Source organism: Schistocerca americana, chromosome 5 (genome assembly GCF_021461395.2).
Source record: "Schistocerca americana isolate TAMUIC-IGC-003095 chromosome 5, iqSchAmer2.1, whole genome shotgun sequence".
NCBI lineage: Eukaryota > Metazoa > Arthropoda > Insecta > Orthoptera > Acrididae > Schistocerca > Schistocerca americana.
In genome coordinates this window covers 438203190-438217153 of record NC_060123.1, presented here as the reverse complement: position 1 = coordinate 438217153, position 13964 = coordinate 438203190, and the positions used below count along the sequence as shown (strand labels likewise).

Genomic DNA, 13964 nt, shown 5'->3' with positions numbered 1-13964 from the left:
GAAAATAAAAATGTTCAAAAATTTTCAAACAAAATTCTGTCCTGTGTGTCACATGTCAAATTCTTTTTACCATTCATTACTACATACATAAGTGTATCTTTCGGAATTTTTTTCATTAAAAGTTGCACACAACCTCATTGTTGTTTTCTGAGTAGCTAACACATTCATTCTTCTAGATATATTTGTTACATAGATAGAATAATTTTGAATAAAATTGAATGGACTCACATTAATGTCACCATTCAATTGTGTAGTTCTCTTAAAATGTAGGAAAGTATCATAAGCTTTTAGATAATATTTGGCGGATCTAGATTCCACAGTTCTTGAGGAAAAGCTTAATTTCTTCCATTTTTCAAGTATATATTCTGTAATTTCACATGAAGATGAAATAAGGCATATCAAATTCTTCGAAGTTATAGAAATTTGTAATATCTAACTCAGAATTTCTTTTTTCATCCTATCCAGCAATCTCGACAGTTTGTGGCTCAAAGAAAGATATGGGAATTTCTTGATTTTTAAGTCTATCTTGTTCTAATTTAAGCGAATATTTTGGTGCAAATTTAACAACAGGAACACGAATTTCCATTGATTCTCCTTTAGAAGCATGGTCACATCTTCAACTTCATCTTGGGTACGATCTGACCAGCGAAAAATAGGATCTCCAGCACTTGATGACCATGTAAAAATTACTGTTAAATCTCCTTCCCACATTGTTTCTTTATAATCTTTAAAAAATCCACTGAATATTTCTAATGGATAAAGTACTTCTTTTTCTTATTTTTTATCTTTCCGTTATTAAGAATATGGCCTTCCATGGTTAACTCATTGGCTAGAGTCAAAGTAATCGAATAAGAGCCAATGAAGAAATAAATGGAAATTCCATTCTAGACTAAATATTGTTACCTTTCTACATGGTGATAACATCAAACAGTTTTGCTACATAATTATCGATTATGTTTTTATTGGATTTTCCATCATAAGTTGGATAATCTGTACCATGAGTTCCAATAATACTGAAGTTCATGTATAATTGGGCATGATTAGGATGAGCCCAACCATCTCCAATATTTATATTAATCTCTGTGTTCTTGTTGGGGAGATTCAAATTATTTTTAGTCTTCTCATTCACAGGGATTGAGTAAAACTGATAACTGTCGACTTTGTTCATGTTTTATTTAAGCATAAAAAATATTAAGAAATTTCTAAAATAACTGTCACACAAGCACCATTAAAGTCAATCAAATTATCATTTTTGTCATTTACAGTAATTTCTAAGTCTTGAACTGGATCAAAAATTGGAATATTTGCAGGATTATTCGGTTTGTGAATTATTGGCCCACCAAATATTGCATTAGGTGTGAATGAAGCAATAATATTAGTTTCTCTGTGAAAATGATCAGTATGCTTTACATACATTCCATCAGCAAGATTGAAATTTATATTGATTAACTCAAATGGAATAATTTTAGGAACATCTTTAGTAACAGTTTTTTCTTAAGCCTCAACAATTTTACTACTAAATTCAAGCACACTTTTATGTCCATATACAATTTTACATCTCTTTTGGTAACAGTTCTGTTTAAAATTTCGTCTGCTGTGATGTGATTATTTGGCTTCTTCAGATGAATAATTTTTCCCAAGTTTTTCAAACTGTAGTCACCTACTGGAATTTCTATCATTTCTCCATCACAGTAAAGTTTATTATTTCTCGATGTAATATTTGGAGTTAGAAAAGATGAATAAAATCCAACCAGTGCAACACTACTAAAGCTGTCTCATATTGGTACAGTCAATCATTTTCTCAGAACAGATGACTTACCACTCAGTTGAAATAGTCTACTCATTTACTATAAATTTTTTTATTAATAAATGACCAAACCGGATTGGGAGCCAAATATAAGACTTCCAGAAAAGAAGTCGAAAAATGAACATGGTAAACTTCTACCTAATTCTATTTCATGTGCAATTATTGGGTCGAGTTAATGTCAAAAAACTACATTGATGATTGATAATTATATTTTAGCTCCTAGATGGCTGAATTGGAATAAAATTAATCACTAGTACATTCACTCAAAAGGTTTAGATCAGCTAATATACTCGGAATTTATGAAAGGATGTGAAAAAATTGAAGATAAGCATAATGAAAAAATTGTTACCTTTCTCGACAATAACGATGAAATTATTCCATTGGGTCAGTGTCAAGACAATTCAGTTGTTGTCTTCGATGGCTTCATTCTAGAGAACCAAGATATCGTTAGAGAGTATTTTACTAGAGGTAGGCACAAAGGAATACATTGTTTTTACTTAGCTCAAACCTACTCGAAGATACCAAAACGACTAATAAGAGATTACCTAAGTTTTTTAATGTCTTTAGCCTAGATGACACAAATTTCAATCATATTTACTATAAGTTTGTTGGAGGAGATTTAAAGTTTAATGAATTTAAAGAAATGTTAGCAAATGTTGAAATGGCCAGTTTGAATTTTTAACAATAGACATGACTAGGAAATCAAATGATGGAAAGTTCAGAAATAAAATACAACATTTCAAAACAACATAAACTTAAAGCTATTTTAATTAGTGTTTTTTATTCTTAATAAATGTTTGCAAAATACGACCCAGAAATAGTTAAAAAAGCTAGACAGAACAGGAGAGCAAAAGAGCAGTAAAAGATGAGTTTAAAAATGGAAAAAACAACCAAGAACAGAGTGTGAAAAATTTGAGAAAGAAGGTCAACCAGTTATCAATGCCAAGCACAAGTCAATCAAGGAATTGAAGGATTAGGTGACAGTGTTCTGAAAGCTATTTAAGAAAATAGAGAAGTTGAAAAACAAATGATTCCATATCATAATCTTGAGGATTTACAGTTACACAATTGGTCTGATGATATTCCAGGAAAATATGACTACACACTAAATGAATCAGAAATTCAAGATATATAGAATAAATATGCAAAAGAATGCTAAAATATGTAAACCATAGTGAAGATACTATTTTTGGATTAAGACCTGTTGGTACCTTTAAATATATAGCAAGATTACCAGTAACATTTGAAGGAGATAAATTAAAAATTGGCGAAAAGATATGTGCAGGAACTGACAGATTAATGAGTATTTTAACTGAAAAACAGATTACTATGGATGATGTGGATGAAACATTTGATGGAGTAGATTTGTCAAATTATGGAGATATATTATACAATTCAGGAGCATTGTATTCTGACAATAATCCAAATTAAATAAGGTCAAGTAGAGGTAATAAATATAAATATCTGATAAAGCCAATTGTTGATGGCTATTTTCCAAACTTGAGAAGACTAACTATAGAATCTAGTTCACCTGAGAAAAAAGACGAAGGCTTAGTTAAAAAATATACAGAAACACCAATTGAATATATTTTGATGGATAATATTCAGCAATTAATTGATAGATTAGCAGTTACTCATGGTGAAGAACCAGCTAGAAATAAAAATTAGCATAATGAAAAATTTGGAATAATGCAAATGTTGAAAAATAAATTTAGTGATTTTGTTATCAACAATCCAAAAGGCATTCCATATTTGATTAAAATTTTGAATAATCTTCCTCATACATTTTGAAAGAGTGAAAAACATAGTAAAGGGTTGGTCAATTGGGTTTTAAATAATGTACCAATGCCTGTAATGCATGTACCAGGATTTAATTACTGTGGGCCATTCACTAAACTTGAAGAAAGACTAGCGTGTAGTGATCCAAGAATTAATCCACTAGACAAGGCTTGTAAAAGACATGATGTTGCTTATCGTGATCATAAAGATTTAGAAAAAAGACATGAAGTCGATAAAGGACTTCACTTAGCTGCAAAAGAAAGAATTCTTTCAAGTGATGCTTCATTAGGAGAAAAAGTTGCAGCAACAGCAGATAGAAGAATAATGTATGGAAAACGAAAATTAGGAATGGGCTCAGTTGTGGATGACAATGGATGGGGAGTATAAGAATTTCATCTTATTAAATTTTTAATCTATACAAATGAACAATTTCACTATTGATTATACTTTGTTACCTAGTGGCAAGACTAAACCCAAATCAATAAAATTAAAGTTGAATAATGATCAATTAAATGCGTTTGTACCATTTTTGACTGATGCTCAAAAGAGAAAGAAAGAAAAGAAAGTTGGAGGAAATTTGCTTGTTACATTAGCTATTCCTGTTGTGAAAAAAATTATTGAATATCTAACAAAAAATAAGGAAGGAAAAGGACTAATACAACATGAAGGTGGATTTCTACCATTACTTTTGGCTGCATTACCATATCTAGCAGCTATTGGTTCACTTACTGATGGATCTGTAGCAATCGCAATTGCAGTTATAAACAAGAAAAAGACTGATAAAGAATTATAGGAATAGAAAAGACATATTGAAGCAATGGAGATGAAAGCTGGCGCTGGACTGAAGAAAGTAAAAAAAATTCCAAGAAGTAATTTATAAATATCCTAATGCATTAAGTCATTTCGATATAGAAAAACTTGCTAAACAATTGAAAATTAAACACATTTGTAGTGTATACATGACTGATGAATTACCGAGTCATCCAAGAGAATATGAATGTGGAATTTAATTTAGATAAATCTGATCATCCTGGTACTCATTGGATTTGTTATCATGAAGCTGAAAATTTAATATTTAGTTTTGATTCATTTCATGGTAATATACCATACAGCTAGTTAACTATTTGGGAAAAAATGAACTATATTACAATAGTGAAAGAATAAAAAATTTTGAGGAAGTAATATGTGGTCACTTGTGCCTATTTCTTTTAAAATTATTATGTGAGGATTATAAGTTTAATGAAATTTTGGATTTAATAAATGGACATTTTTGGAAATAAAGTAGGTCAAACTGAAGGGCTTAGCGCACCTGCATATAATCTAGAAATTATCAAAAGTGAAATTGATCCAAAAATAAAAAGTGAAGTTGATCCAAAAATGGAAATAGGATTAAGCAATTTCAATCATGAATAGACCCAAAGATAGCCAATACAAATAAACAGTTTCAGAAAGAATTTAATGCTATTTTTAAAGCAACTGGAGGTTATATTGGTTTTAAAGGTAGAAGACTTGCAAATGTAAATGATCCAATTGATGCAAAGGATGCAGTGAACAATCATTATTTCGATAAAGAGTTATCAAATGTTGTTATGAAGTCTGAATATGCAAAGCAATTAAGTAATTATGTCACTACAAAAGACTTTGATGAACAAATAAAGAAGAATAATGAAAGGTTTAAACAAAATTTAACAAGTATTATGACACAATTCAATAATTACTTTGCCAAAAAAGAAATAGAAATACTTTTTACAGATAACTGAATTTACTTTTATGACAGGAGGCAAGCAAAAAATGCACAATTTCGAATATGAATTCAGGCTTACAAGAATTATTGTGATTGGTAAGAATGTAAATAGAGACTTGAACTTTGATTATTTTGATATTACAGTAAGCGTGGCAGATAGGCTATACGAAATAAATAATAATAATTAATGGTACCTAAATCAAATTTACTAAATGTAAGATTGTAAGATTCTGTTAAAACTGTTCCAGCTGATGTAAATATAATTCTGTTTGGCGAAATAATTTAAAATTTAATAAACTGTATCTATATGAATGGATAGTCACAGTTCGCATTTAGTCCTTAAGGGCGATCGTGCTTTGCACTGACCTCTTCAGAGCGATCACATTTATTGCTTAAAGTGCAAAACGTTTACTGAGACACATAATCCACACAGAGTAACAACAATGAATGGAAGACAAAGAATTGAAGGTCTTTGTACAGTTTTTAAAAAGATGAAAAGTAAATTTGTCAAAAAATTTGGAAGAGATAGCAATTTATCACCCTTTTTTATTCGTGAAGAAATCATTAATGAGCTACATAAGCCAATGAGAAAAAATTTTACACGAAGATTAGATTAGATTAATACTAGTTCCATGGATCATGAATACGATATTTCGTAATGATATGGAACGAGTCAAATTTTCCAATACATGACATAATTAGGTTAATTTAACAACATACTTAAGTTAATATAACAACTTTATTTTTTTGTGTTTTTTTGGTTTTTCTTTATTTTTTATTTTTATTTTTTTATTTTTTTAAATATTTTTGTTTTATTTTTCTTTTTTTTCTTAATTTACATCTAAAAATTCCTCTATGGAGTAGAAGGAGTTGTCATTCAGAAATTCTTTTAATTTCTTCTTAAATACTTGTTGGTTATCTGTCAGACTTTTGATACTATTTGGTAAGTGACCAAAGACTTTAGTGCCAATATAATTCACCCCTTTCTGTGCCAAAGTTAGACTTTTTCTCTCGATATAGATGATTTATGGCAAGCCGAATTACTCAAAGTGGATTCGGGCAAGATGAAAGGAATTTCAAAAATAAATTGAGTATACAAATATTTATTGAATGTTATTGATGTCTTTTCGAAATTTGCTTGGGCTATCCCAGTTAAAGATAAAACAGGTAAGAATGTGGCTCTCGAAAAAATATTCAGCTCCAGGAGGCCAAAAAATCTGCAGACAGACAATGGGAAAAAATTCTATAACAAAGAATTTCATGAGTTGATGAAGAAATACATCAGTCATTATTCAACTTTTTCAGAATTAAAAGCATCTGTTATTGAAAGATTCAACCAAACACTTAAGGAAAAGATGTGGAAGATATTTCCTCTTCAAGGAAATTACAAATGGATCGATCTAGTTTCAAATACATTAACACAGTTCATCAAACTGTAAAAATGAAACCAACGGAGGTTAATGAGAAGAACTATAAGATAGACATCATTGTGCCTAACTATAAGGCTAAATTTTTAAAAAACGAGATAAAGTGAGTATCAGTAAACGTAAAGGACTTTTTGAAAAAGGATATACTGCCAATTGGTCAACAGAGGTTTTCGAAATTGAATCTGTCATTCATTCCAATCCAATCACATACAAACTGAAAGATATCGAAGGTAATTTTTATGAGCAAGAACTGCAGAAGACAAAATATCCAGATGAGTAGATGTGTATCTCATTGAAAAAGTTCTGAGAAAGAAAGGAGATAATGTTTATGTTAAATGGTAGGGCTTTGATAATCCGCACAACAGTTGGGTGAATAAAGATAAAGTAATAGTTAGTGATTGACCGCTGTCATATTGCTGTATATTTAAAGAAGTGCTACACAATAGCACACATTGTTTTAATAAATTTTTAAATAAAATTTTTCTACATAAATGTATCAAGCAGTGTGAATGATAAAACTGACACTTTCATTCTTTGTGTCTGTATGTTATTCTGATGATGATGAAGAAAGTATAATCTCTGCATTCATACACCAATTAACTCATGGAAGTGTGAATTATTTACACAATCTCAAAGTAGATGAAATTTGTATTGTATATGAATACTTTATAAAAATAGCGATCGTAAAATTCGGCTGCTGACTTTCGGTAATTAGATTGTGACCCATCGTGAGTTCCAACTAAAGCTCATTCGTATTTTAGTGTGGTAATTATTGCCACACTGACTTTCATTAAGAATTGGCAAAAAATTCTTTAGATCTGCAAACAGGATGACCATCCCGCCTGGAATTCTTACATCAATTCAATTTTATGAAAAAGATTCGTTATATCATTAATCAAGTTTTCTTGTGTATAATTATTCAAAGTAATGAAATATTTCGATGGCAAACGATTCTCAAATATTTGCTCACTCGTTCATATAAATTTATTGAATCTGACACATAATCAATTCTTAAATTTTGTTCGCTGTTTGCTGCATAGTTATAATTACAGACATTTGCCTTTGTACATTTGTAATTGTGCTCAGATGACATAGTATTCATAATGAAAACTATATAATCTTAAAACAACAAAAGCTGGCCTTCTATTTTTGTTGTTTGTTTGAGAACAGCATGCAGTAATAGTGTATCTATTTCTTTGTTTCTTTTGGGTATTATATCAAAAGCCATATTAACTATTTCTCTCAAATTTTCGGTTTTTTTTATCCAATTCATTTATTTCTCATAAATATTTTATTTGGTATTTTTCAAGCATCAATCATCTCTTTTCTAATCTTATATCCACCATGTTCGTGAATTGAAGGTGAAACTTCATGAGTAGACCACCTTCTTTTTTGGATTTTAAAGTTAAAGAATATAATTCAGATTCATTGATAAATATTGAAGATTTTTCATTACCTTTCAATACCGCTTTGTAGGCTGGGCTTAAAATATCTTTATATTTTACTTTATCTTCATTATCAATATTATTTTTAATAGTTTTGTCAGTGTCTTTATATTCTAATATTTCAGCAACATTTTTTGCCTTAAACTAAGGATTATCTTTTCATCAATAATTACTAAAATATTTTGGTCGTTATAAGTGAATTTATTATTCTTTAGATCAATAAGTGCCTCCATTTATATAGAATTAAAATACATTAGTAAATTAAAATTCTACAGCAGGGACAATTAAAATTTCGTCATAAATTTTTTTCCCTTTTCATTTACTTCATCAACAATATCATTGGATGGGTCACATAATTTATCTTCTTGGATGTATTCGTACTCTAATGTGAGTGGATCATTGTGTTTGATCTCTTTGTATGAGAGGCCATAGTTATTCAAAGACTGTATAAAATTTTATTTCCTTTAATGATGCAGGGTCATTCCGTAATGAATGAAGCACAAAATGTCATTTGTGATCAAACCATTCTTTTTTACGATCTGCGGAGGGTAAAAACTTACCCTCTGGAATTCCATAAAAATTGATGTTTGGAAAAATCGGCCAAAATAGTATTTGAATGGAGGAACGAATATCACAAGTGACAGGCTGATTAATAAGTAACTGAATTTTAACTTCTTTATGTGTAATCAGCTCTTTACTGCTTTTCCGTTGTTTTAGGTCTTTAAAGCAATGCCAAATCTTTGTGTTGTTAATGTGATATTCAAGTCTTACTCGATCCAGCAATTCTGATCTAGTTAAACTTAAATTATTTTCATTTATGCAATCATCAGGAGCTTGATTTGTTTTCCCTTTCAATTATTCTTCATCTATTAGCTCTACTTCTCCAGGCATTATCGGGTCTAAAGAGTACATTTCCTCTAACTGATTTTTAGTTAGATCATTAATGTAGTCAAAAGGCTCATTTAGATTTTTAATCGTTAATTTAACAACCTCGAGCTGTCACGTGCAATGTAAAACGAAGATTTCCTTGTTCATTTTATCTTTGAAGTCGTCCAAATCATCGTTTTTGTTTTATGAACATCATATACTTTTTTATAAAAGCAGATGTTCGTTGTGTGAAGAATTAAAATTCGAGTTTCAAATAGACAAATTCTCTGTTTTTCCCACTTTAAAGTTGTTGATTAAAGAATATCTTGTTGAGGTGGCGATATAGATGTACCATTTTTTGTTTAATTTTGTCGATAAAAACTTTCATACTAACATTGAATTGTTCAAGTCTTATGTTTTCCTCTTTTAATTCTTCTTTCTCTCTAAAGAAATGAGAACTCTTTTGCGAGTCTGTTTCGGGAGTCGATGGCTAGTTGCTCCTTTTCTTTTATTGTTTTAACAGTTTATTCTCGCCGAATTTTCGAATTGAAGGAAGAACTTCATGAGCAACCCATCTTCTAAATTGTTTGGCTTCTTCCTTTTTAGATTTTAGAATTAAAGATTCGTTAATGAAAATTGAAAATTATTCATTGCCTCTTAAAGGGGACTGGCGGTCCCCCTTTAAATTTTTTATAATTATTTGTGTCATCAACATCTACATTTTTACGTATTGCTTTTTTTTGTATCGCTATGTTCTAAAATTTTGGCAATATCTGTAGCCTTAAACCAAGGATTATTTTAGTCATCAGTAATCACAAACACTTGCTTATTGTTGTATGTAAGCTTGTTATCCATGAGGTCTACAATTGACTCCATTTATATAGAATTAAAATACATTGGTAAATTAAAATTCTACAGCAGGGACAGTTAAAATTTCATCATAAATATTTTTTCTCTCCTCATTTAGAAGAACCGCATCACAAATCCAATCCTGGAATTTTCTAACGTCTTACATTTTTGATTTCACGATTAAACAATACAATCCAGGTTCACTAATGAAAATAGCTGATTTTTCATTACCCTTAAGGGAAACGATTCGTTCCTCTTCAAATTTTCATATATACAGGGTGTTACAAAAAGGTACGGCCAAACTTTTGGGAAACATTCCTCACACACAAATAAAGAGAAGATGTTATGTGGACATGTGTCTGGAAACGCTTAATTTCCATGTTAGAGCTCATTTTAGTTTCGTCAGTATGTATTGTACTTCTTCGAGTCACCGCCTGTTGGCCCAATTGAAGGAAGGTAATGTCGACTTCGGTGCTTGTGTTGACATGCGACTCATTGCTCTTCAGTACTAGCATTGTTGGAGATGTCTTGATTGGGTCCCATGTTCTTCCACCTATGCTCAATGGAGCACATTATAATGATTTCATACGGGATACTCTACCTGTGCTGCAAGAACATGTGCCTTTGCAATTACGACACAACATGTGGTTCATGCACGACGGAGCTCCTGCACATTTCAGTCGAAGTGTTCGTACACTTCTCAACAACAGATTTGGTGACCGATGGATTGGTAGAGGCGGACCAATTCCATGGCCTCCACGCTCTCCTGACCTCAACCCTCTTGACTTTCATTTATGGGGGCATTTGAAAGCTCTTGTCTATGCAACCCCGGTACCAAATGTAGAGACTCTTTGTGCTCATATTGTGGATGGCTGTGATACAATACGCCATTCTCCAGGGCTGCATCGGCGCATCAGGGATTCCATGCGACGGAGGGTGGATTCATGTAACATCGCTAACGGAGGACATTTTGAACATTTCCTGTAACAAAGTGTTTGAAGTCACACTGGTACATTCTGTTGCTGTGTGTTTCCATTCCATGATTAATGTGATTTGAAGAGAAGTAATAAAATGAGCTCTAACATGGAAAGTAAGCATTTCCGGACACATGTCCACATAACATATTTTCTTTCTTTGTGTGTGAGGAATGTTTCCTGGAAGTTTGGCCGTACCTTTTTGTAACACCCTGTATTTTGATGTTTTTCTCTAACATGGCCTCTGATTGCCTTCCTAGTGTTTGTAAATTCAAGAATTTCGGCAACATCTTTTCCTTTGAACCATGGGTTGTTTTCTTCATCAAGCACAACAAAATCTTCTTTATTCTTATAAACAGCCTTGTTGCCTTCCTGAATGAGGTCAAAAATATTAAGCATAGATGATTCGATTTCCATTTATAGAATGAAAATACATTATAAATTGAAAATTTTGTTTTCAGCAGCCAGCATCATGGTCTGTTAATTATTTAGTGCCTGGAATTCCATCTGCAATTTCCTAAAAAGTGTGTCATTATAGATCGCAGTATCCTTTTTGTGTAATGTGTATTATATTAAAAACTCATAAATGAAATAAAAAACACATAGTAATAATAATAATAGCTTTATTCAACATCGAACGGTACACTGCACACATACCAAGAAACAGTTATGATTAAAGTTATTTGTACAATACACAAGACACTTTTTTTGAATATGTCATTAATTTACAATAAAATTACAATAAGATATTTACTGATTTCTATTTACATAATTTCACAAAGCATTTGTTGTTCTTCATATAAGTATGGTATTCTTCTAATGTGTAGAAAGGGTGTTTTATTAAAAATTTCTTAAGCTGATGTTTCAGTTTAATTGTAGGAAGAGCCATGACTACACTAGGCAGTGCATTAGCTAATTTTATACCTGCGTACTGAGGCCCCTTTTCGTAAAGTGCTGTTCTGTGGCTGCCAATGTAAAATCTTTCCTTATTTCTAGTATTGTACTGGTGGAAATCTGAATAAGTGTTTGGGTGCAGTCTTTTCACAAGCAATATGGCTTTTAGAATGTGTGTGTTTATAACAGTTAACACCCTATATTTTGCTCCACAGATTATTGTCACACCCCTATTTTGAAGAATGAGTAGCTTATCTAGATTAGCTTTGGTTGTTGCCTTCCAAATTTCAATACTGTAGTTCAAGTCAGAGGAGAAGAGAGCATGGTATGCAGTCTTTAGGACTACAGTGTCTCTACAGAACTTGCTGATAGTACTGATTGCAAATATATTTTTTGGCAACTTAGTTGCTAGGGAGTCAATATGTGTGTGCCATTTCAGGTTGCTTTGGATTGTTACGCCAAGGAATTTTACACTAGACTCTTTCTTTACCAATTCGTTGCCATTGTACAATTTAATTTCATTATTCAAACTACTTTTGTTAAACTCCATCAAACACGTTTTACTGGTGCTTACATTTAAGTGGCTTTCATTAAAAAACTGAACAATTTCTTTTGTCACATTATTACACTCGGCCTCTAGTTCATTACATGATTCCTTTTTACACACAATGGATGTGTCATCGGCATACAGAACAGTATTTAATATCATTTACATAGATCAAGAACAGAAGGGGGACCAACACCGATCCCTGGGGCACGCCATATTTTACGCAAGTGATCTCTGATTTGTAGACACCACTTTCCGTTTTAAGGGGAACAAACTGTTTTCAATTGCTCATGTAACACTTTACTAGGTCATAAGCAGCGCCTCTAACACCTATGTTCCATAGCTTGTCTAATAGGATGTCGACATTCACACAATCAGAGGCTTTTTCCAGGTCTAGGTATAGACCTGCCACATGTTCCTTGCTTTCGATAGCCCTTACACCTCTTCAATGAGTTGAGCAGCTGAAGTGCTAGTTGATTTACGTTTTAGGAATCCATTTTGATTTTAAAACATCAGGTTGCATTTATTAAGAAAGTTTATAATCCTGTTGTATATAACTTTCTCAACTATTTTGGAAAAGACAGGAAGGATTGAGACTGGTCTGCGGTTTTCTATTTTGTTGTTGTCACCTTTTTTAAAAATGGGTGTTACCTGTGCTATTTTTAGTCTGTCTGGAAAGGTGCCTGATTCTATTATATTGTTGACTACTACAGACAGAGGTACAGAGACATTTTGGCTACAGGCTTTTAAAACATTAATAGAAATACTAGTGACAGAAGGAAAATTAAGAGTGTAAATACTTTATCTATACAGCTATCAAGCCCACAGCAATATGAAAAAAGATTCATTTATTAAGGAAAAATTTTAATTATTAATGAAAATTTTATCTCAATGAATGGAAGTGCACAAGAAGTGTAAAAAGTGCAAAGTGGAGGAGTCAATTGATAACTTTTATTCAAATAAATATGCAAAAGATAAGCATTCAAATATTTGTAAAGAATGCAGTAGAATCCTTTACAGAAATGCATTTTATAATAAAAAAAGAAAGTTTTGAACAGTATATATCCAATTATAAGAGTCCTTTGGCAATGTTTAAGGATATGAACAATTTTCTTCATTTTTACAAACAACAACAACAAGAGTTAAATAGAGAACAACATTATAAAAATATATTGGTTGTCAAGAAATTAAAGATCTTGGCTGCTTTTACTTAAGTCATTCATCTATGGACAAGCTTGCAAGTAGGCAAAAAAGAAAAATAGTGTGTATTTGTGGAAAAGAAGAGGTTAAAAGCGATCTCAAAAAACATTTACAGACAAATAGTTGCATCAAAATAAACGAAAATGAAAATTCTCATATTTTGCAAAGCTAATGCTTTTTATTCATTAATAAATTGAAGTCTCTCTGGGAGCTTTTGCAAGTACACAACAGGCTTAGAAAATATGATTTAATTGTTTCGAAAAATTTACCGCTACCCATTTTTCCAAAAGCTAATGAGAATTTTCCCCGAATAAAAGATAATAAAATGGATGCATCGCTGAGAGATTTTACAGTCGTTCCAAAAGCTAATGAAAATTTTACTCTAATAAAAGATATTAAAATGGATGCATTGCTGAGAGATTTTACAGTCG

General features: G+C 31.3%; 1 protein-coding gene across 1 annotated transcript in view; it reads left to right on the top strand.

The window, feature by feature from the left end:
* The window catches only part of LOC124616419 (uncharacterized oxidoreductase YjmC-like), an 84040-nt gene that overhangs the window by 33246 nt on the left and 36830 nt on the right, over window positions 1-13964 (top strand). The window lies entirely within an intron of this gene.